This window comes from Hyla sarda, unplaced genomic scaffold (genome assembly GCF_029499605.1).
Source record: "Hyla sarda isolate aHylSar1 unplaced genomic scaffold, aHylSar1.hap1 scaffold_921, whole genome shotgun sequence".
In the NCBI taxonomy this organism is placed as follows: Eukaryota; Metazoa; Chordata; class Amphibia; order Anura; family Hylidae; genus Hyla; species Hyla sarda.
This window is the reverse complement of record NW_026610951.1, coordinates 1-24,159: the sequence shown is the minus strand read 5'-3', so window position 1 is coordinate 24,159 and position 24,159 is coordinate 1. Positions and strand designations below refer to the sequence as shown.

The 24,159-nt window shown below is 46.0% G+C and overlaps 10 non-coding genes across 10 annotated transcripts; all 10 read right to left on the bottom strand.

Moving 5' to 3' along the window:
• Positions 1-1,999: 1,999 nt before the first annotated feature.
• On the bottom strand, positions 2,000-2,190 carry LOC130349700 (U2 spliceosomal RNA). Its single transcript, XR_008886975.1, has one exon. It is a non-coding gene; the product is annotated as a U2 spliceosomal RNA (small nuclear RNA).
• Positions 2,191-4,277: 2,087 nt separating this feature from the next.
• Positions 4,278-4,468, bottom strand: LOC130349699 (U2 spliceosomal RNA). Its single transcript, XR_008886974.1, has one exon. It is a non-coding gene; the product is annotated as a U2 spliceosomal RNA (small nuclear RNA).
• A 2,073-nt stretch (positions 4,469-6,541) lies between these two features.
• Positions 6,542-6,732, bottom strand: LOC130349698 (U2 spliceosomal RNA). Its single transcript, XR_008886973.1, has one exon. It is a non-coding gene; the product is annotated as a U2 spliceosomal RNA (small nuclear RNA).
• Positions 6,733-8,820: 2,088 nt separating this feature from the next.
• Positions 8,821-9,011, bottom strand: LOC130349697 (U2 spliceosomal RNA). Its single transcript, XR_008886972.1, has one exon. It is a non-coding gene; the product is annotated as a U2 spliceosomal RNA (small nuclear RNA).
• Positions 9,012-11,104: 2,093 nt separating this feature from the next.
• On the bottom strand, positions 11,105-11,295 carry LOC130349696 (U2 spliceosomal RNA). Its single transcript, XR_008886971.1, has one exon. It is a non-coding gene; the product is annotated as a U2 spliceosomal RNA (small nuclear RNA).
• Positions 11,296-13,384: 2,089 nt separating this feature from the next.
• LOC130349695 (U2 spliceosomal RNA) lies at positions 13,385-13,575 on the bottom strand. The gene has a single exon (XR_008886970.1). It is a non-coding gene; the product is annotated as a U2 spliceosomal RNA (small nuclear RNA).
• Positions 13,576-15,664: 2,089 nt separating this feature from the next.
• LOC130349694 (U2 spliceosomal RNA) lies at positions 15,665-15,855 on the bottom strand. Its single transcript, XR_008886969.1, has one exon. It is a non-coding gene; the product is annotated as a U2 spliceosomal RNA (small nuclear RNA).
• A 2,081-nt stretch (positions 15,856-17,936) lies between these two features.
• On the bottom strand, positions 17,937-18,127 carry LOC130349693 (U2 spliceosomal RNA). The gene has a single exon (XR_008886968.1). It is a non-coding gene; the product is annotated as a U2 spliceosomal RNA (small nuclear RNA).
• A 2,094-nt stretch (positions 18,128-20,221) lies between these two features.
• On the bottom strand, positions 20,222-20,412 carry LOC130349691 (U2 spliceosomal RNA). The gene has a single exon (XR_008886967.1). It is a non-coding gene; the product is annotated as a U2 spliceosomal RNA (small nuclear RNA).
• Positions 20,413-22,489: 2,077 nt separating this feature from the next.
• Positions 22,490-22,680, bottom strand: LOC130349690 (U2 spliceosomal RNA). Its single transcript, XR_008886966.1, has one exon. It is a non-coding gene; the product is annotated as a U2 spliceosomal RNA (small nuclear RNA).
• Between the last annotated feature and the right edge of the window lie 1,479 nt (positions 22,681-24,159).

Genomic DNA, 24,159 nt, shown 5'->3' with positions numbered 1-24,159 from the left:
CTGGGGGGCAGTCAACCACCAGTACACACAGCAGAACCTAAACCCATACCATTATTGCTAAGCAGCAAGACAGGGGCCCATTGCACTCCCACGGGGCCTTTTTAAATGCAATCCATAACCCGGATTTGCCAGGAACCCTTCTTACTCCTCCTACTTGCATGTGACACTGGGCTTAGGATCTGCATAGGAAACACACACACAAGCACACACCTACCTTTGTTGCCTGCAGATGCCTCCTTGGCTGTCCCCAAACGGTATCAAACCAACACCCACGGGAAGCTGTAAGCATAGAGGACATGCCTGCACCCCATTGGACTTACCTGTGTGGGTTAAACCCGGGTTATTTGACAACCTATGGCGGTGATGGTTCTGCTCAGGCAGAGCAGTGCTGATGCTCCTCATAAAGCTGTCGCTGCTGTGAAGGTTCTAGGTGACATCACAAATCCCTATGGTTACATACACAACAAAGCTGGGTTGTTGTTGTTTACACTCTGCAAGGCCTGTGGAAGTGAGTGACATCATAGCACTGTAGTTCTGAGGGTTCTAGATGGATGCAACAATCTCCTGTTGCTTCTATGAAGGCCATAATAGACGACATCACCAAACAGCTCCATAGTCACATACACAGCAAAGGAGAGATGTTGTTTACACCTAGTGATGTCAGTGGTATTGAGTGACATCACAGCACAGTGCTAAGGCTCCTGGGCCTGGACACAGCAGCGGCTGCAATATCTCAACGGAGAATACGTTTATATATATGTGTGTGTGTGCGCGTATATATATATATATATATATATATATATATATATATATATATATATATATATATATATATTTCTCCGCCGAAATCACTTTTAAACCCATTTCCACCTTTTTTTCCCTTCTCTTCCTCTTACTTTTTTTTCACGTTTTTTTACGTTTTTCTCCTTTTCGCCTCTTTTCTGGGCGTATTATTCTTCTTTTTCTTCTTTTTTTTCGTCTAATGCATACCCCATCAGTGCAGCAATGCTTATTCAATACCGCCAGCAGATGGAGACACTGGGGGATAATTTTCTAAGGATTTATACTGATTTTTCCTGTCTGAATTTGTCGCACAGAAAGTTGCAGGCCAAATATGTGTGACATTTCTGCGACTTTAGCTTCTAGAGCATTTTTACAACATTATACATAGGTGCTGAATACATAAAAAGCGACTGTTCAGCGACAGACAAGTCGCATCGGCTGAAAGTAGGCCAGAATGTCAGTCCATGTTGGAGCAGGTTTAGATACAGTCTAAAGTATAGATCTCAAAGTCTGTGCACAGAATTTAGCAAGGGCCTCGCACCTTCTGATGCATCAGGTAGGTGCACAATAGCATAGCCTAACCCTCTGTACTTTGGTCTATATTGATGCGGGACATAGACAGCCAGCTGATGACCAATCCATTAGTGCAATGGATGGCTGGAAGCATTTGTCTTTGCCTTTGCAATACCACAGAAGCAATGCATGGTCAATGTACAGCAATGACACACCTGTGTGAACAGCCAGGAGACCCCCCCCCCCATGTTATGTTACATAGTTACATAGTTAGTACGGTCGAAAAAAGACATATGTCCATCAAGTTCAACCAGGGAATTAAGGGGTAGGGGTGTGGCGCGATATTGGGGAAGGGATGAGATTTTATATTTCTTCATAAGCATTAATCTTATTTTGTCAATTAGGAACATTCAGCACCCACCCGCTATCAAGGCAGCTGCCTATCATGTCATGCCCTACCTGCACAGGTGTGCTGGCTACTCAAATGATCCAATTAAGGAGGCCATTTAGTCAGCAGCAGCAGAAGTCCTGTGCCTGGACGCTCCAACAGCGGCCAGACACAAGCAGAAGCAGCAGAAGCAGCAGCAGCACCACCTTTTGTTTTTTGGCTGCAGCAGCAGCAAGGCCCACAGGGCTGGCTAGCTGGCTAGCCAGCAAGCAGGTAGCAATGAAAGTAGGAATCTTTCTTTTTAACCCTGTAAGGGGGTGGTGCACTGTACCCGAAGATACTGCCATATCGGGTCAATGCATAGGGCGACGGAAGCAAGCTTCGAAATCGGCCCCCGTTCTCAAAAATCCATTTAATATATGGTCCCCAGATAGGGGACGTATCAGATATTAAACTGATAAGAACAGATACTACACTTGATCTTAGCCAAAAGGCCGAGAAGCGATAACCGTGAAAGGGGCGGGCCCAACAAGGTGCCCTTCATGGGCACTATCACTGCTTGCTGTCAGGGAGGCTGCCAGACAATTTTCCATGCACACTCTGGGCTGGGGGGCAGTCAACCACCAGTACACACAGCAGAACCTAAACCCATACCATTATTGCTAAGCAGCAAGACAGGGGCCCATTGCACTCCCACGGGGCCTTTTTAAATGCAATCCATAACCCGGATTTGCCAGGAACCCTTCTTACTCCTCCTACTTGCATGTGACACTGGGCTTAGGATCTGCATAGGAAACACACACACAAGCACACACCTACCTTTGTTGCCTGCAGATGCCTCCTTGGCTGTCCCCAAACGGTATCAAACCAACACCCACGGGAAGCTGTAAGCATAGAGGACATGCCTGCACCCCATTGGACTTACCTGTGTGGGTTAAACCCGGGTTATTTGACAACCTATGGCGGTGATGGTTCTGCTCAGGCAGAGCAGTGCTGATGCTCCTCATAAAGCTGTCGCTGCTGTGAAGGTTCTAGGTGACATCACAAATCCCTATGGTTACATACACAACAAAGCTGGGTTGTTGTTGTTTACACTCTGCAAGGCCTGTGGAAGTGAGTGACATCATAGCACTGTAGTTCTGAGGGTTCTAGATGGATGCAACAATCTCCTGTTGCTTCTATGAAGGCCATAGACGACATCACCAAACAGCTCCATAGTCACATACACAGCAAAGGAGAGATGTTGTTTACACCTAGTGATGTCAGTGGTATTGAGTGACATCACAGCACAGTGCTAAGGCTCCTGGGCCTGGACACAGCAGCGGCTGCAATATCTCAACGGAGAATACGTTTATATATATGTGTGTGTGTGCGCGTATATATATATATATATATATATATATATATATATATATATATTTCTCCGCCGAAATCACTTTTAAACCCATTTCCACCTTTTTTTCCCTTCTCTTCCTCTTACTTTTTTTTCACGTTTTTTTACGTTTTTCTCCTTTTCGCCTCTTTTCTGGGCGTATTATTCTTCTTTTTCTTCTTTTTTTTCGTCTAATGCATACCCCATCAGTGCAGCAATGCTTATTCAATACCGCCAGCAGATGGAGACACTGGGGGATAATTTTCTAAGGATTTATACTGATTTTTCCTGTCTGAATTTGTCGCACAGAAAGTTGCAGGCCAAATATGTGTGACATTTCTGCGACTTTAGCTTCTAGAGCATTTTTACAACATTATACATAGGTGCTGAATACATAAAAAGCGACTGTTCAGCGACAGACAAGTCGCATCGGCTGAAAGTAGGCCAGAATGTCAGTCCATGTTGGAGCAGGTTTAGATACAGTCTAAAGTATAGATCTCAAAGTCTGTGCACAGAATTTAGCAAGGGCCTCGCACCTTCTGATGCATCAGGTAGGTGCACAATAGCATAGCCTAACCCTCTGTACTTTGGTCTATATTGATGCGGGACATAGACAGCCAGCTGATGACCAATCCATTAGTGCAATGGATGGCTGGAAGCATTTGTCTTTGCCTTTGCAATACCACAGAAGCAATGCATGGTCAATGTACAGCAATGACACACCTGTGTGAACAGCCAGGAGACCCCCCCCCCCCCCCATGTTATGTTACATAGTTACATAGTTAGTACGGTCGAAAAAAGACATATGTCCATCAAGTTCAACCAGGGAATTAAGGGGTAGGGGTGTGGCGCGATATTGGGGAAGGGATGAGATTTTATATTTCTTCATAAGCATTAATCTTATTTTGTCAATTAGGAACATTCAGCACCCACCCGCTATCAAGGCAGCTGCCTATCATGTCATGCCCTACCTGCACAGGTGTGCTGGCTACTCAAATGATCCAATTAAGGAGGCCATTTAGTCAGCAGCAGCAGAAGTCCTGTGCCTGGACGCTCCAACAGCGGCCAGACACAAGCAGAAGCAGAAGCAGCAGAAGCAGCAGCAGCACCACCTTTTGTTTTTTGGCTGCAGCAGCAGCAAGGCCCACAGGGCTGGCTAGCTGGCTAGCCAGCAAGCAGGTAGCAATGAAAGTAGGAATCTTTCTTTTTAACCCTGTAAGGGGGTGGTGCACTGTACCCGAAGATACTGCCATATCGGGTCAATGCATAGGGCGACGGAAGCAAGCTTCGAAATCGGCCCCCGTTCTCAAAAATCCATTTAATATATGGTCCCCAGATAGGGGACGTATCAGATATTAAACTGATAAGAACAGATACTACACTTGATCTTAGCCAAAAGGCCGAGAAGCGATAACCGTGAAAGGGGCGGGCCCAACAAGGTGCCCTTCATGGGCACTATCACTGCTTGCTGTCAGGGAGGCTGCCAGACAATTTTCCATGCACACTCTGGGCTGGGGGGCAGTCAACCACCAGTACACACAGCAGAACCTAAACCCATACCATTATTGCTAAGCAGCAAGACAGGGGCCCATTGCACTCCCACGGGGCCTTTTTAAATGCAATCCATAACCCGGATTTGCCAGGAACCCTTCTTACTCCTCCTACTTGCATGTGACACTGGGCTTAGGATCTGCATAGGAAACACACACACAAGCACACACCTACCTTTGTTGCCTGCAGATGCCTCCTTGGCTGTCCCCAAACGGTATCAAACCAACACCCACGGGAAGCTGTAAGCATAGAGGACATGCCTGCACCCCATTGGACTTACCTGTGTGGGTTAAACCCGGGTTATTTGACAACCTATGGCGGTGATGGTTCTGCTCAGGCAGAGCAGTGCTGATGCTCCTCATAAAGCTGTCGCTGCTGTGAAGGTTCTAGGTGACATCACAAATCCCTATGGTTACATACACAACAAAGCTGGGTTGTTGTTGTTTACACTCTGCAAGGCCTGTGGAAGTGAGTGACATCATAGCACTGTAGTTCTGAGGGTTCTAGATGGATGCAACAATCTCCTGTTGCTTCTATGAAGGCCATAATAGACGACATCACCAAACAGCTCCATAGTCACATACACAGCAAAGGAGAGATGTTGTTTACACCTAGTGATGTCAGTGGTATTGAGTGACATCACAGCACAGTGCTAAGGCTCCTGGGCCTGGACACAGCAGCGGCTGCAATATCTCAACGGAGAATACGTTTATATATATGTGTGTGTGTGCGCGTATATATATATATATATATATATATATTTCTCCGCCGAAATCACTTTTAAACCCATTTCCACCTTTTTTTCCCTTCTCTTCCTCTTACTTTTTTTTCACGTTTTTTTACGTTTTTCTCCTTTTCGCCTCTTTTCTGGGCGTATTATTCTTCTTTTTCTTCTTTTTTTTCGTCTAATGCATACCCCATCAGTGCAGCAATGCTTATTCAATACCGCCAGCAGATGGAGACACTGGGGGATAATTTTCTAAGGATTTATACTGATTTTTCCTGTCTGAATTTGTCGCACAGAAAGTTGCAGGCCAAATATGTGTGACATTTCTGCGACTTTAGCTTCTAGAGCATTTTTACAACATTATACATAGGTGCTGAATACATAAAAAGCGACTGTTCAGCGACAGACAAGTCGCATCGGCTGAAAGTAGGCCAGAATGTCAGTCCATGTTGGAGCAGGTTTAGATACAGTCTAAAGTATAGATCTCAAAGTCTGTGCACAGAATTTAGCAAGGGCCTCGCACCTTCTGATGCATCAGGTAGGTGCACAATAGCATAGCCTAACCCTCTGTACTTTGGTCTATATTGATGCGGGACATAGACAGCCAGCTGATGACCAATCCATTAGTGCAATGGATGGCTGGAAGCATTTGTCTTTGCCTTTGCAATACCACAGAAGCAATGCATGGTCAATGTACAGCAATGACACACCTGTGTGAACAGCCAGGAGACCCCCCCCCCCCCCATGTTATGTTACATAGTTACATAGTTAGTACGGTCGAAAAAAGACATATGTCCATCAAGTTCAACCAGGGAATTAAGGGGTAGGGGTGTGGCGCGATATTGGGGAAGGGATGAGATTTTATATTTCTTCATAAGCATTAATCTTATTTTGTCAATTAGGAACATTCAGCACCCACCCGCTATCAAGGCAGCTGCCTATCATGTCATGCCCTACCTGCACAGGTGTGCTGGCTACTCAAATGATCCAATTAAGGAGGCCATTTAGTCAGCAGCAGCAGAAGTCCTGTGCCTGGACGCTCCAACAGCGGCCAGACACAAGCAGAAGCAGAAGCAGCAGAAGCAGCAGCAGCACCACCTTTTGTTTTTTGGCTGCAGCAGCAGCAAGGCCCACAGGGCTGGCTAGCTGGCTAGCCAGCAAGCAGGTAGCAATGAAAGTAGGAATCTTTCTTTTTAACCCTGTAAGGGGGTGGTGCACTGTACCCGAAGATACTGCCATATCGGGTCAATGCATAGGGCGACGGAAGCAAGCTTCGAAATCGGCCCCCGTTCTCAAAAATCCATTTAATATATGGTCCCCAGATAGGGGACGTATCAGATATTAAACTGATAAGAACAGATACTACACTTGATCTTAGCCAAAAGGCCGAGAAGCGATAACCGTGAAAGGGGCGGGCCCAACAAGGTGCCCTTCATGGGCACTATCACTGCTTGCTGTCAGGGAGGCTGCCAGACAATTTTCCATGCACACTCTGGGCTGGGGGGCAGTCAACCACCAGTACACACAGCAGAACCTAAACCCATACCATTATTGCTAAGCAGCAAGACAGGGGCCCATTGCACTCCCACGGGGCCTTTTTAAATGCAATCCATAACCCGGATTTGCCAGGAACCCTTCTTACTCCTCCTACTTGCATGTGACACTGGGCTTAGGATCTGCATAGGAAACACACACACAAGCACACACCTACCTTTGTTGCCTGCAGATGCCTCCTTGGCTGTCCCCAAACGGTATCAAACCAACACCCACGGGAAGCTGTAAGCATAGAGGACATGCCTGCACCCCATTGGACTTACCTGTGTGGGTTAAACCCGGGTTATTTGACAACCTATGGCGGTGATGGTTCTGCTCAGGCAGAGCAGTGCTGATGCTCCTCATAAAGCTGTCGCTGCTGTGAAGGTTCTAGGTGACATCACAAATCCCTATGGTTACATACACAACAAAGCTGGGTTGTTGTTGTTTACACTCTGCAAGGCCTGTGGAAGTGAGTGACATCATAGCACTGTAGTTCTGAGGGTTCTAGATGGATGCAACAATCTCCTGTTGCTTCTATGAAGGCCATAATAGACGACATCACCAAACAGCTCCATAGTCACATACACAGCAAAGGAGAGATGTTGTTTACACCTAGTGATGTCAGTGGTATTGAGTGACATCACAGCACAGTGCTAAGGCTCCTGGGCCTGGACACAGCAGCGGCTGCAATATCTCAACGGAGAATACGTTTATATATATGTGTGTGTGTGCGCGTATATATATATATATATATATATATATATATATATATATATATTTCTCCGCCGAAATCACTTTTAAACCCATTTCCACCTTTTTTTCCCTTCTCTTCCTCTTACTTTTTTTTCACGTTTTTTTACGTTTTTCTCCTTTTCGCCTCTTTTCTGGGCGTATTATTCTTCTTTTTCTTCTTTTTTTTCGTCTAATGCATACCCCATCAGTGCAGCAATGCTTATTCAATACCGCCAGCAGATGGAGACACTGGGGGATAATTTTCTAAGGATTTATACTGATTTTTCCTGTCTGAATTTGTCGCACAGAAAGTTGCAGGCCAAATATGTGTGACATTTCTGCGACTTTAGCTTCTAGAGCATTTTTACAACATTATACATAGGTGCTGAATACATAAAAAGCGACTGTTCAGCGACAGACAAGTCGCATCGGCTGAAAGTAGGCCAGAATGTCAGTCCATGTTGGAGCAGGTTTAGATACAGTCTAAAGTATAGATCTCAAAGTCTGTGCACAGAATTTAGCAAGGGCCTCGCACCTTCTGATGCATCAGGTAGGTGCACAATAGCATAGCCTAACCCTCTGTACTTTGGTCTATATTGATGCGGGACATAGACAGCCAGCTGATGACCAATCCATTAGTGCAATGGATGGCTGGAAGCATTTGTCTTTGCCTTTGCAATACCACAGAAGCAATGCATGGTCAATGTACAGCAATGACACACCTGTGTGAACAGCCAGGAGACCCCCCCCCCCCCATGTTATGTTACATAGTTACATAGTTAGTACGGTCGAAAAAAGACATATGTCCATCAAGTTCAACCAGGGAATTAAGGGGTAGGGGTGTGGCGCGATATTGGGGAAGGGATGAGATTTTATATTTCTTCATAAGCATTAATCTTATTTTGTCAATTAGGAACATTCAGCACCCACCCGCTATCAAGGCAGCTGCCTATCATGTCATGCCCTACCTGCACAGGTGTGCTGGCTACTCAAATGATCCAATTAAGGAGGCCATTTAGTCAGCAGCAGCAGAAGTCCTGTGCCTGGACGCTCCAACAGCGGCCAGACACAAGCAGAAGCAGAAGCAGCAGAAGCAGCAGCAGCACCACCTTTTGTTTTTTGGCTGCAGCAGCAGCAAGGCCCACAGGGCTGGCTAGCTGGCTAGCCAGCAAGCAGGTAGCAATGAAAGTAGGAATCTTTCTTTTTAACCCTGTAAGGGGGTGGTGCACTGTACCCGAAGATACTGCCATATCGGGTCAATGCATAGGGCGACGGAAGCAAGCTTCGAAATCGGCCCCCGTTCTCAAAAATCCATTTAATATATGGTCCCCAGATAGGGGACGTATCAGATATTAAACTGATAAGAACAGATACTACACTTGATCTTAGCCAAAAGGCCGAGAAGCGATAACCGTGAAAGGGGCGGGCCCAACAAGGTGCCCTTCATGGGCACTATCACTGCTTGCTGTCAGGGAGGCTGCCAGACAATTTTCCATGCACACTCTGGGCTGGGGGGCAGTCAACCACCAGTACACACAGCAGAACCTAAACCCATACCATTATTGCTAAGCAGCAAGACAGGGGCCCATTGCACTCCCACGGGGCCTTTTTAAATGCAATCCATAACCCGGATTTGCCAGGAACCCTTCTTACTCCTCCTACTTGCATGTGACACTGGGCTTAGGATCTGCATAGGAAACACACACACAAGCACACACCTACCTTTGTTGCCTGCAGATGCCTCCTTGGCTGTCCCCAAACGGTATCAAACCAACACCCACGGGAAGCTGTAAGCATAGAGGACATGCCTGCACCCCATTGGACTTACCTGTGTGGGTTAAACCCGGGTTATTTGACAACCTATGGCGGTGATGGTTCTGCTCAGGCAGAGCAGTGCTGATGCTCCTCATAAAGCTGTCGCTGCTGTGAAGGTTCTAGGTGACATCACAAATCCCTATGGTTACATACACAACAAAGCTGGGTTGTTGTTGTTTACACTCTGCAAGGCCTGTGGAAGTGAGTGACATCATAGCACTGTAGTTCTGAGGGTTCTAGATGGATGCAACAATCTCCTGTTGCTTCTATGAAGGCCATAATAGACGACATCACCAAACAGCTCCATAGTCACATACACAGCAAAGGAGAGATGTTGTTTACACCTAGTGATGTCAGTGGTATTGAGTGACATCACAGCACAGTGCTAAGGCTCCTGGGCCTGGACACAGCAGCGGCTGCAATATCTCAACGGAGAATACGTTTATATATATGTGTGTGTGTGCGCGTATATATATATATATATATATATATATATATATATATATATATTTCTCCGCCGAAATCACTTTTAAACCCATTTCCACCTTTTTTTCCCTTCTCTTCCTCTTACTTTTTTTTCACGTTTTTTTACGTTTTTCTCCTTTTCGCCTCTTTTCTGGGCGTATTATTCTTCTTTTTCTTCTTTTTTTTCGTCTAATGCATACCCCATCAGTGCAGCAATGCTTATTCAATACCGCCAGCAGATGGAGACACTGGGGGATAATTTTCTAAGGATTTATACACTGATTTTTCCTGTCTGAATTTGTCGCACAGAAAGTTGCAGGCCAAATATGTGTGACATTTCTGCGACTTTAGCTTCTAGAGCATTTTTACAACATTATACATAGGTGCTGAATACATAAAAAGCGACTGTTCAGCGACAGACAAGTCGCATCGGCTGAAAGTAGGCCAGAATGTCAGTCCATGTTGGAGCAGGTTTAGATACAGTCTAAAGTATAGATCTCAAAGTCTGTGCACAGAATTTAGCAAGGGCCTCGCACCTTCTGATGCATCAGGTAGGTGCACAATAGCATAGCCTAACCCTCTGTACTTTGGTCTATATTGATGCGGGACATAGACAGCCAGCTGATGACCAATCCATTAGTGCAATGGATGGCTGGAAGCATTTGTCTTTGCCTTTGCAATACCACAGAAGCAATGCATGGTCAATGTACAGCAATGACACACCTGTGTGAACAGCCAGGAGACCCCCCCCCCCCCCCCATGTTATGTTACATAGTTACATAGTTAGTACGGTCGAAAAAAGACATATGTCCATCAAGTTCAACCAGGGAATTAAGGGGTAGGGGTGTGGCGCGATATTGGGGAAGGGATGAGATTTTATATTTCTTCATAAGCATTAATCTTATTTTGTCAATTAGGAACATTCAGCACCCACCCGCTATCAAGGCAGCTGCCTATCATGTCATGCCCTACCTGCACAGGTGTGCTGGCTACTCAAATGATCCAATTAAGGAGGCCATTTAGTCAGCAGCAGCAGAAGTCCTGTGCCTGGACGCTCCAACAGCGGCCAGACACAAGCAGAAGCAGAAGCAGCAGAAGCAGCAGCAGCACCACCTTTTGTTTTTTGGCTGCAGCAGCAGCAAGGCCCACAGGGCTGGCTAGCTGGCTAGCCAGCAAGCAGGTAGCAATGAAAGTAGGAATCTTTCTTTTTAACCCTGTAAGGGGGTGGTGCACTGTACCCGAAGATACTGCCATATCGGGTCAATGCATAGGGCGACGGAAGCAAGCTTCGAAATCGGCCCCCGTTCTCAAAAATCCATTTAATATATGGTCCCCAGATAGGGGACGTATCAGATATTAAACTGATAAGAACAGATACTACACTTGATCTTAGCCAAAAGGCCGAGAAGCGATAACCGTGAAAGGGGCGGGCCCAACAAGGTGCCCTTCATGGGCACTATCACTGCTTGCTGTCAGGGAGGCTGCCAGACAATTTTCCATGCACACTCTGGGCTGGGGGGCAGTCAACCACCAGTACACACAGCAGAACCTAAACCCATACCATTATTGCTAAGCAGCAAGACAGGGGCCCATTGCACTCCCACGGGGCCTTTTTAAATGCAATCCATAACCCGGATTTGCCAGGAACCCTTCTTACTCCTCCTACTTGCATGTGACACTGGGCTTAGGATCTGCATAGGAAACACACACACAAGCACACACCTACCTTTGTTGCCTGCAGATGCCTCCTTGGCTGTCCCCAAACGGTATCAAACCAACACCCACGGGAAGCTGTAAGCATAGAGGACATGCCTGCACCCCATTGGACTTACCTGTGTGGGTTAAACCCGGGTTATTTGACAACCTATGGCGGTGATGGTTCTGCTCAGGCAGAGCAGTGCTGATGCTCCTCATAAAGCTGTCGCTGCTGTGAAGGTTCTAGGTGACATCACAAATCCCTATGGTTACATACACAACAAAGCTGGGTTGTTGTTGTTTACACTCTGCAAGGCCTGTGGAAGTGAGTGACATCATAGCACTGTAGTTCTGAGGGTTCTAGATGGATGCAACAATCTCCTGTTGCTTCTATGAAGGCCATAATAGACGACATCACCAAACAGCTCCATAGTCACATACACAGCAAAGGAGAGATGTTGTTTACACCTAGTGATGTCAGTGGTATTGAGTGACATCACAGCACAGTGCTAAGGCTCCTGGGCCTGGACACAGCAGCGGCTGCAATATCTCAACGGAGAATACGTTTATATATATGTGTGTGTGTGCGCGTATATATATATATATATATATATATATATATATATATATATATTCTCCGCCGAAATCACTTTTAAACCCATTTCCACCTTTTTTTCCCTTCTCTTCCTCTTACTTTTTTTTCACGTTTTTTTACGTTTTTCTCCTTTTCGCCTCTTTTCTGGGCGTATTATTCTTCTTTTTCTTCTTTTTTTTCGTCTAATGCATACCCCATCAGTGCAGCAATGCTTATTCAATACCGCCAGCAGATGGAGACACTGGGGGATAATTTTCTAAGGATTTATACTGATTTTTCCTGTCTGAATTTGTCGCACAGAAAGTTGCAGGCCAAATATGTGTGACATTTCTGCGACTTTAGCTTCTAGAGCATTTTTACAACATTATACATAGGTGCTGAATACATAAAAAGCGACTGTTCAGCGACAGACAAGTCGCATCGGCTGAAAGTAGGCCAGAATGTCAGTCCATGTTGGAGCAGGTTTAGATACAGTCTAAAGTATAGATCTCAAAGTCTGTGCACAGAATTTAGCAAGGGCCTCGCACCTTCTGATGCATCAGGTAGGTGCACAATAGCATAGCCTAACCCTCTGTACTTTGGTCTATATTGATGCGGGACATAGACAGCCAGCTGATGACCAATCCATTAGTGCAATGGATGGCTGGAAGCATTTGTCTTTGCCTTTGCAATACCACAGAAGCAAGCATGGTCAATGTACAGCAATGACACACCTGTGTGAACAGCCAGGAGACCCCCCCCCCCCCCTCATGTTATGTTACATAGTTACATAGTTAGTACGGTCGAAAAAAGACATATGTCCATCAAGTTCAACCAGGGAATTAAGGGGTAGGGGTGTGGCGCGATATTGGGGAAGGGATGAGATTTTATATTTCTTCATAAGCATTAATCTTATTTTGTCAATTAGGAACATTCAGCACCCACCCGCTATCAAGGCAGCTGCCTATCATGTCATGCCCTACCTGCACAGGTGTGCTGGCTACTCAAATGATCCAATTAAGGAGGCCATTTAGTCAGCAGCAGCAGAAGTCCTGTGCCTGGACGCTCCAACAGCGGCCAGACACAAGCAGAAGCAGAAGCAGCAGAAGCAGCAGCAGCACCACCTTTTGTTTTTTGGCTGCAGCAGCAGCAAGGCCCACAGGGCTGGCTAGCTGGCTAGCCAGCAAGCAGGTAGCAATGAAAGTAGGAATCTTTCTTTTTAACCCTGTAAGGGGGTGGTGCACTGTACCCGAAGATACTGCCATATCGGGTCAATGCATAGGGCGACGGAAGCAAGCTTCGAAATCGGCCCCCGTTCTCAAAAATCCATTTAATATATGGTCCCCAGATAGGGGACGTATCAGATATTAAACTGATAAGAACAGATACTACACTTGATCTTAGCCAAAAGGCCGAGAAGCGATAACCGTGAAAGGGGCGGGCCCAACAAGGTGCCCTTCATGGGCACTATCACTGCTTGCTGTCAGGGAGGCTGCCAGACAATTTTCCATGCACACTCTGGGCTGGGGGGCAGTCAACCACCAGTACACACAGCAGAACCTAAACCCATACCATTATTGCTAAGCAGCAAGACAGGGGCCCATTGCACTCCCACGGGGCCTTTTTAAATGCAATCCATAACCCGGATTTGCCAGGAACCCTTCTTACTCCTCCTACTTGCATGTGACACTGGGCTTAGGATCTGCATAGGAAACACACACACAAGCACACACCTACCTTTGTTGCCTGCAGATGCCTCCTTGGCTGTCCCCAAACGGTATCAAACCAACACCCACGGGAAGCTGTAAGCATAGAGGACATGCCTGCACCCCATTGGACTTACCTGTGTGGGTTAAACCCGGGTTATTTGACAACCTATGGCGGTGATGGTTCTGCTCAGGCAGAGCAGTGCTGATGCTCCTCATAAAGCTGTCGCTGCTGTGAAGGTTCTAGGTGACATCACAAATCCCTATGGTTACATACACAACAAAGCTGGGTTGTTGTTGTTTACACTCTGCAAGGCCTGTGGAAGTGAGTGACATCATAGCACTGTAGTTCTGAGGGTTCTAGATGGATGCAACAATCTCCTGTTGCTTCTATGAAGGCCATAATAGACGACATCACCAAACAGCTCCATAGTCACATACACAGCAAAGGAGAGATGTTGTTTACACCTAGTGATGTCAGTGGTATTGAGTGACATCACAGCACAGTGCTAAGGCTCCTGGGCCTGGACACAGCAGCGGCTGCAATATCTCAACGGAGAATACGTTTATATATATGTGTGTGTGTGCGCGTATATATATATATATATATATATATATATATATATATATATATTTCTCCGCCGAAATCACTTTTAAACCCATTTCCACCTTTTTTTCCCTTCTCTTCCTCTTACTTTTTTTTCACGTTTTTTTACGTTTTTCTCCTTTTCGCCTCTTTTCTGGGCGTATTATTCTTCTTTTTCTTCTTTTTTTTCGTCTAATGCATACCCCATCAGTGCAGCAATGCTTATTCAATACCGCCAGCAGATGGAGACACTGGGGGATAATTTTCTAAGGATTTATACTGATTTTTCCTGTCTGAATTTGTCGCACAGAAAGTTGCAGGCCAAATATGTGTGACATTTCTGCGACTTTAGCTTCTAGAGCATTTTTACAACATTATACATAGGTGCTGAATACATAAAAAGCGACTGTTCAGCGACAGACAAGTCGCATCGGCTGAAAGTAGGCCAGAATGTCAGTCCATGTTGGAGCAGGTTTAGATACAGTCTAAAGTATAGATCTCAAAGTCTGTGCACAGAATTTAGCAAGGGCCTCGCACCTTCTGATGCATCAGGTAGGTGCACAATAGCATAGCCTAACCCTCTGTACTTTGGTCTATATTGATGCGGGACATAGACAGCCAGCTGATGACCAATCCATTAGTGCAATGGATGGCTGGAAGCATTTGTCTTTGCCTTTGCAATACCACAGAAGCAATGCATGGTCAATGTACAGCAATGACACACCTGTGTGAACAGCCAGGAGACCCCCCCCCCCCCCATGTTATGTTACATAGTTACATAGTTAGTACGGTCGAAAAAAGACATATGTCCATCAAGTTCAACCAGGGAATTAAGGGGTAGGGGTGTGGCGCGATATTGGGGAAGGGATGAGATTTTATATTTCTTCATAAGCATTAATCTTATTTTGTCAATTAGGAACATTCAGCACCCACCCGCTATCAAGGCAGCTGCCTATCATGTCATGCCCTACCTGCACAGGTGTGCTGGCTACTCAAATGATCCAATTAAGGAGGCCATTTAGTCAGCAGCAGCAGAAGTCCTGTGCCTGGACGCTCCAACAGCGGCCAGACACAAGCAGAAGCAGAAGCAGCAGAAGCAGCAGCAGCACCACCTTTTGTTTTTTGGCTGCAGCAGCAGCAAGGCCCACAGGGCTGGCTAGCTGGCTAGCCAGCAAGCAGGTAGCAATGAAAGTAGGAATCTTTCTTTTTAACCCTGTAAGGGGGTGGTGCACTGTACCCGAAGATACTGCCATATCGGGTCAATGCATAGGGCGACGGAAGCAAGCTTCGAAATCGGCCCCCGTTCTCAAAAATCCATTTAATATATGGTCCCCAGATAGGGGACGTATCAGATATTAAACTGATAAGAACAGATACTACACTTGATCTTAGCCAAAAGGCCGAGAAGCGATAACCGTGAAAGGGGCGGGCCCAACAAGGTGCCCTTCATGGGCACTATCACTGCTTGCTGTCAGGGAGGCTGCCAGACAATTTTCCATGCACACTCTGGGCTGGGGGGCAGTCAACCACCAGTACACACAGCAGAACCTAAACCCATACCATTATTGCTAAGCAGCAAGACAGGGGCCCATTGCACTCCCACGGGGCCTTTTTAAATGCAATCCATAACCCGGATTTGCCAGGAACCCTTCTTACTCCTCCTACTTGCATGTGACACTGGGCTTAGGATCTGCATAGGAAACACACACACAAGCACACACCTACCTTTGTTGCCTGCAGATGCCTCCTTGGCTGTCCCCAAACGGTATCAAACCAACACCCACGGGAAGCTGTAAGCATAGAGGACATGCCTGCACCCCATTGGACTTACCTGTGTGGGTTAAACCCGGGTTATTTGACAACCTATGGCGGTGATGGTTCTGCTCAGGCAGAGCAGTGCTGATGCTCCTCATAAAGCTGTCGCTGCTGTGAAGGTTCTAGGTGACATCACAAATCCCTATGGTTACATACACAACAAAGCTGGGTTGTTGTTGTTTACACTCTGCAAGGCCTGTGGAAGTGAGTGACATCATAGCACTGTAGTTCTGAGGGTTCTAGATGGATGCAACAATCTCCTGTTGCTTCTATGAAGGCCATAATAGACGACATCACCAAACAGCTCCATAGTCACATACACAGCAAAGGAGAGATGTTGTTTACACCTAGTGATGTCAGTGGTATTGAGTGACATCACAGCACAGTGCTAAGGCTCCTGGGCCTGGACACAGCAGCGGCTGCAATATCTCAACGGAGAATACGTTTATATATATGTGTGTGTGTGCGCGTATATATATATATATATATATATATATATATATATATATATATTTCTCCGCCGAAATCACTTTTAAACCCATTTCCACCTTTTTTTCCCTTCTCTTCCTCTTACTTTTTTTTCACGTTTTTTTACGTTTTTCTCCTTTTCGCCTCTTTTCTGGGCGTATTATTCTTCTTTTTCTTCTTTTTTTTCGTCTAATGCATACCCCATCAGTGCAGCAATGCTTATTCAATACCGCCAGCAGATGGAGACACTGGGGGATAATTTTCTAAGGATTTATACTGATTTTTCCTGTCTGAATTTGTCGCACAGAAAGTTGCAGGCCAAATATGTGTGACATTTCTGCGACTTTAGCTTCTAGAGCATTTTTACAACATTATACATAGGTGCTGAATACATAAAAAGCGACTGTTCAGCGACAGACAAGTCGCATCGGCTGAAAGTAGGCCAGAATGTCAGTCCATGTTGGAGCAGGTTTAGATACAGTCTAAAGTATAGATCTCAAAGTCTGTGCACAGAATTTAGCAAGGGCCTCGCACCTTCTGATGCATCAGGTAGGTGCACAATAGCATAGCCTAACCCTCTGTACTTTGGTCTATATTGATGCGGGACATAGACAGCCAGCTGATGACCAATCCATTAGTGCAATGGATGGCTGGAAGCATTTGTCTTTGCCTTTGCAATACCACAGAAGCAATGCATGGTCAATGTACAGCAATGACACACCTGTGTGAACAGCCAGGAGACCCCCCCCCCCCATGTTATGTTACATAGTTACATAGTTAGTACGGTCGAAAAAAGACATATGTCCATCAAGTTCAACCAGGGAATTAAGGGGTAGGGGTGTGGCGCGATATTGGGGAAGGGATGAGATTTTATATTTCTTCATAAGCATTAATCTTATTTTGTCAATTAGGAACATTCAGCACCCACCCGCTATCAAGGCAGCTGCCTATCATGTCATGCCCTACCTGCACAGGTGTGCTGGCTACTCAAATGATCCAATTAAGGAGGCCATTTAGTCAGCAGCAGCAGAAGTCCTGTGCCTGGACGCTCCAACAGCGGCCAGACACAAGCAGAAGCAGAAGCAGCAGCAGCAGCACCACCTTTTGTTTTTTGGCTGCAGCAGCAGCAAGGCCCACAGGGCTGGCTAGCTGGCTAGCCAGCAAGCAGGTAGCAATGAAAGTAGGAATCTTTCTTTTTAACCCTGTAAGGGGGTGGTGCACTGTACCCGAAGATACTGCCATATCGGGTCAATGCATAGGGCGACGGAAGCAAGCTTCGAAATCGGCCCCCGTTCTCAAAAATCCATTTAATATATGGTCCCCAGATAGGGGACGTATCAGATATTAAACTGATAAGAACAGATACTACACTTGATCTTAGCCAAAAGGCCGAGAAGCGATAACCGTGAAAGGGGCGGGCCCAACAAGGTGCCCTTCATGGGCACTATCACTGCTTGCTGTCAGGGAGGCTGCCAGACAATTTTCCATGCACACTCTGGGCTGGGGGGCAGTCAACCACCAGTACACACAGCAGAACCTAAACCCATACCATTATTGCTAAGCAGCAAGACAGGGGCCCATTGCACTCCCACGGGGCCTTTTTAAATGCAATCCATAACCCGGATTTGCCAGGAACCCTTCTTACTCCTCCTACTTGCATGTGACACTGGGCTTAGGATCTGCATAGGAAACACACACACAAGCACACACCTACCTTTGTTGCCTGCAGATGCCTCCTTGGCTGTCCCCAAACGGTATCAAACCAACACCCACGGGAAGCTGTAAGCATAGAGGACATGCCTGCACCCCATTGGACTTACCTGTGTGGGTTAAACCCGGGTTATTTGACAACCTATGGCGGTGATGGTTCTGCTCAGGCAGAGCAGTGCTGATGCTCCTCATAAAGCTGTCGCTGCTGTGAAGGTTCTAGGTGACATCACAAATCCCTATGGTTACATACACAACAAAGCTGGGTTGTTGTTGTTTACACTCTGCAAGGCCTGTGGAAGTGAGTGACATCATAGCACTGTAGTTCTGAGGGTTCTAGATGGATGCAACAATCTCCTGTTGCTTCTATGAAGGCCATAATAGACGACATCACCAAACAGCTCCATAGTCACATACACAGCAAAGGAGAGATGTTGTTTACACCTAGTGATGTCAGTGGTATTGAGTGACATCACAGCACAGTGCTAAGGCTCCTGGGCCTGGACACAGCAGCGGCTGCAATATCTCAACGGAGAATACGTTATATATATATGTGTGTGTGTGCGCGTATATATATATATATATATATATATATATATATATATATATATATTTCTCCGCCGAAATCACTTTTAAACCCATTTCCACCTTTTTTTCCCTTCTCTTCCTCTTACTTTTTTTTCACGTTTTTTTACGTTTTTCTCCTTTTCGCCTCTTTTCTGGGCGTATTATTCTTCTTTTTCTTCTTTTTTTTCGTCTAATGCATACCCCATCAGTGCAGCAATGCTTATTCAATACCGCCAGCAGATGGAGACACTGGGGGATAATTTTCTAAGGATTTATACTGATTTTTCCTGTCTGAATTTGTCGCACAGAAAGTTGCAGGCCAAATATGTGTGACATTTCTGCGACTTTAGCTTCTAGAGCATTTTTACAACATTATACATAGGTGCTGAATACATAAAAAGCGACTGTTCAGCGACAGACAAGTCGCATCGGCTGAAAGTAGGCCAGAATGTCAGTCCATGTTGGAGCAGGTTTAGATACAGTCTAAAGTATAGATCTCAAAGTCTGTGCACAGAATTTAGCAAGGGCCTCGCACCTTCTGATGCATCAGGTAGGTGCACAATAGCATAGCCTAACCCTCTGTACTTTGGTCTATATTGATGCGGGACATAGACAGCCAGCTGATGACCAATCCATTAGTGCAATGGATGGCTGGAAGCATTTGTCTTTGCCTTTGCAATACCACAGAAGCAATGCATGGTCAATGTACAGCAATGACACACCTGTGTGAACAGCCAGGAGACCCCCCCCCCCCCCCCATGTTATGTTACATAGTTACATAGTTAGTACGGTCGAAAAAAGACATATGTCCATCAAGTTCAACCAGGGAATTAAGGGGTAGGGGTGTGGCGCGATATTGGGGAAGGGATGAGATTTTATATTTCTTCATAAGCATTAATCTTATTTTGTCAATTAGGAACATTCAGCACCCACCCGCTATCAAGGCAGCTGCCTATCATGTCATGCCCTACCTGCACAGGTGTGCTGGCTACTCAAATGATCCAATTAAGGAGGCCATTTAGTCAGCAGCAGCAGAAGTCCTGTGCCTGGACGCTCCAACAGCGGCCAGACACAAGCAGAAGCAGAAGCAGCAGAAGCAGCAGCAGCACCACCTTTTGTTTTTTGGCTGCAGCAGCAGCAAGGCCCACAGGGCTGGCTAGCTGGCTAGCCAGCAAGCAGGTAGCAATGAAAGTAGGAATCTTTCTTTTTAACCCTGTAAGGGGGTGGTGCACTGTACCCGAAGATACTGCCATATCGGGTCAATGCATAGGGCGACGGAAGCAAGCTTCGAAATCGGCCCCCGTTCTCAAAAATCCATTTAATATATGGTCCCCAGATAGGGGACGTATCAGATATTAAACTGATAAGAACAGATACTACACTTGATCTTAGCCAAAAGGCCGAGAAGCGATAACCGTGAAAGGGGCGGGCCCAACAAGGTGCCCTTCATGGGCACTATCACTGCTTGCTGTCAGGGAGGCTGCCAGACAATTTTCCATGCACACTCTGGGCTGGGGGGCAGTCAACCACCAGTACACACAGCAGAACCTAAACCCATACCATTATTGCTAAGCAGCAAGACAGGGGCCCATTGCACTCCCACGGGGCCTTTTTAAATGCAATCCATAACCCGGATTTGCCAGGAACCCTTCTTACTCCTCCTACTTGCATGTGACACTGGGCTTAGGATCTGCATAGGAAACACACACACAAGCACACACCTACCTTTGTTGCCTGCAGATGCCTCCTTGGCTGTCCCCAAACGGTATCAAACCAACACCCACGGGAAGCTGTAAGCATAGAGGACATGCCTGCACCCCATTGGACTTACCTGTGTGGGTTAAACCCGGGTTATTTGACAACCTATGGCGGTGATGGTTCTGCTCAGGCAGAGCAGTGCTGATGCTCCTCATAAAGCTGTCGCTGCTGTGAAGGTTCTAGGTGACATCACAAATCCCTATGGTTACATACACAACAAAGCTGGGTTGTTGTTGTTTACACTCTGCAAGGCCTGTGGAAGTGAGTGACATCATAGCACTGTAGTTCTGAGGGTTCTAGATGGATGCAACAATCTCCTGTTGCTTCTATGAAGGCCATAATAGACGACATCACCAAACAGCTCCATAGTCACATACACAGCAAAGGAGAGATGTTGTTTACACCTAGTGATGTCAGTGGTATTGAGTGACATCACAGCACAGTGCTAAGGCTCCTGGGCCTGGACACAGCAGCGGCTGCAATATCTCAACGGAGAATACGTTTATATATATGTGTGTGTGTGCGCGTATATATACATATATATATATATATATATATATATTTCTCCGCCGAAATCACTTTTAAACCCATTTCCACCTTTTTTTCCCTTCTCTTCCTCTTACTTTTTTTTCACGTTTTTTTACGTTTTTCTCCTTTTCGCCTCTTTTCTGGGCGTATTATTCTTCTTTTTCTTCTTTTTTTTCGTCTAATGCATACCCCATCAGTGCAGCAATGCTTATTCAATACCGCCAGCAGATGGAGACACTGGGGGATAATTTTCTAAGGATTTATACTGATTTTTCCTGTCTGAATTTGTCGCACAGAAAGTTGCAGGCCAAATATGTGTGACATTTCTGCGACTTTAGCTTCTAGAGCATTTTTACAACATTATACATAGGTGCTGAATACATAAAAAGCGACTGTTCAGCGACAGACAAGTCGCATCGGCTGAAAGTAGGCCAGAATGTCAGTCCATGTTGGAGCAGGTTTAGATACAGTCTAAAGTATAGATCTCAAAGTCTGTGCACAGAATTTAGCAAGGGCCTCGCACCTTCTGATGCATCAGGTAGGTGCACAATAGCATAGCCTAACCCTCTGTACTTTGGTCTATATTGATGCGGGACATAGACAGCCAGCTGATGACCAATCCATTAGTGCAATGGATGGCTGGAAGCATTTGTCTTTGCCTTTGCAATACCACAGAAGCAATGCATGGTCAATGTACAGCAATGACACACCTGTGTGAACAGCCAGGAGACCCCCCCCCCCCCCCCATGTTATGTTACATAGTTACATAGTTAGTACGGTCGAAAAAAGACATATGTCCATCAAGTTCAACCAGGGAATTAAGGGGTAGGGGTGTGGCGCGATATTGGGGAAGGGATGAGATTTTATATTTCTTCATAAGCATTAATCTTATTTTGTCAATTAGGAACATTCAGCACCCACCCGCTATCAAGGCAGCTGCCTATCATGTCATGCCCTACCTGCACAGGTGTGCTGGCTACTCAAATGATCCAATTAAGGAGGCCATTTAGTCAGCAGCAGCAGAAGTCCTGTGCCTGGACGCTCCAACAGCGGCCAGACACAAGCAGAAGCAGAAGCAGCAGCAGCAGCACCACCTTTTGTTTTTTGGCTGCAGCAGCAGCAAGGCCCACAGGGCTGGCTAGCTGGCTAGCCAGCAAGCAGGTAGCAATGAAAGTAGGAATCTTTCTTTTTAACCCTGTAAGGGGGTGGTGCACTGTACCCGAAGATACTGCCATATCGGGTCAATGCATAGGGCGACGGAAGCAAGCTTCGAAATCGGCCCCCGTTCTCAAAAATCCATTTAATATATGGTCCCCAGATAGGGGACGTATCAGATATTAAACTGATAAGAACAGATACTACACTTGATCTTAGCCAAAAGGCCGAGAAGCGATAACCGTGAAAGGGGCGGGCCCAACAAGGTGCCCTTCATGGGCACTATCACTGCTTGCTGTCAGGGAGGCTGCCAGACAATTTTCCATGCACACTCTGGGCTGGGGGGCAGTCAACCACCAGTACACACAGCAGAACCTAAACCCATACCATTATTGCTAAGCAGCAAGACAGGGGCCCATTGCACTCCCACGGGGCCTTTTTAAATGCAATCCATAACCCGGATTTGCCAGGAACCCTTCTTACTCCTCCTACTTGCATGTGACACTGGGCTTAGGATCTGCATAGGAAACACACACACAAGCACACACCTACCTTTGTTGCCTGCAGATGCCTCCTTGGCTGTCCCCAAACGGTATCAAACCAACACCCACGGGAAGCTGTAAGCATAGAGGACATGCCTGCACCCCATTGGACTTACCTGTGTGGGTTAAACCTGGGTTATTTGACAACCTATGGCGGTGATGGTTCTGCTCAGGCAGAGCAGTGCTGATGCTCCTCATAAAGCTGTCGCTGCTGTGAAGGTTCTAGGTGACATCACAAATCCCTATGGTTACATACACAACAAAGCTGGGTTGTTGTTGTTTACACTCTGCAAGGCCTGTGGAAGTGAGTGACATCATAGCACTGTAGTTCTGAGGGTTCTAGATGGATGCAACAATCTCCTGTTGCTTCTATGAAGGCCATAATAGACGACATCACCAAACAGCTCCATAGTCACATACACAGCAAAGGAGAGATGTTGTTTACACCTAGTGATGTCAGTGGTATTGAGTGACATCACAGCACAGTGCTAAGGCTCCTGGGCCTGGACACAGCAGCGGCTGCAATATCTCAACGGGGAATACGTTTATATATATGTGTGTGTGTGCGCGTATATATATATATATATATATATATATATATATATATATATATTTCTCCGCCGAAATCACTTTTAAACCCATTTCCACCTTTTTTTCCCTTCTCTTCCTCTTACTTTTTTTTCACGTTTTTTTACGTTTTTCTCCTTTTCGCCTCTTTTCTGGGCGTATTATTCTTCTTTTTCTTCTTTTTTTTCGTCTAATGCATACCTCATCAGTGCAGCAATGCTTATTCAATACCGCCAGCAGATGGAGACACTGGGGGATAATTTTCTAAGGATTTATACTGATTTTTCCTGTCTGAATTTGTCGCACAGAAAGTTGCAGGCCAAATATGTGTGACATTTCTGCGACTTTAGCTTCTAGAGCATTTTTACAACATTATACATAGGTGCTGAATACATAAAAAGCGACTGTTCAGCGACAGACAAGTCGCATCGGCTGAAAGTAGGCCAGAATGTCAGTCCATGTTGGAGCAGGTTTAGATACAGTCTAAAGTATAGATCTCAAAGTCTGTGCACAGAATTTAGCAAGGGCCTCGCACCTTCTGATGCATCAGGTAGGTGCACAATAGCATAGCCTAACCCTCTGTACTTTGGTCTATATTGATGCGGGACA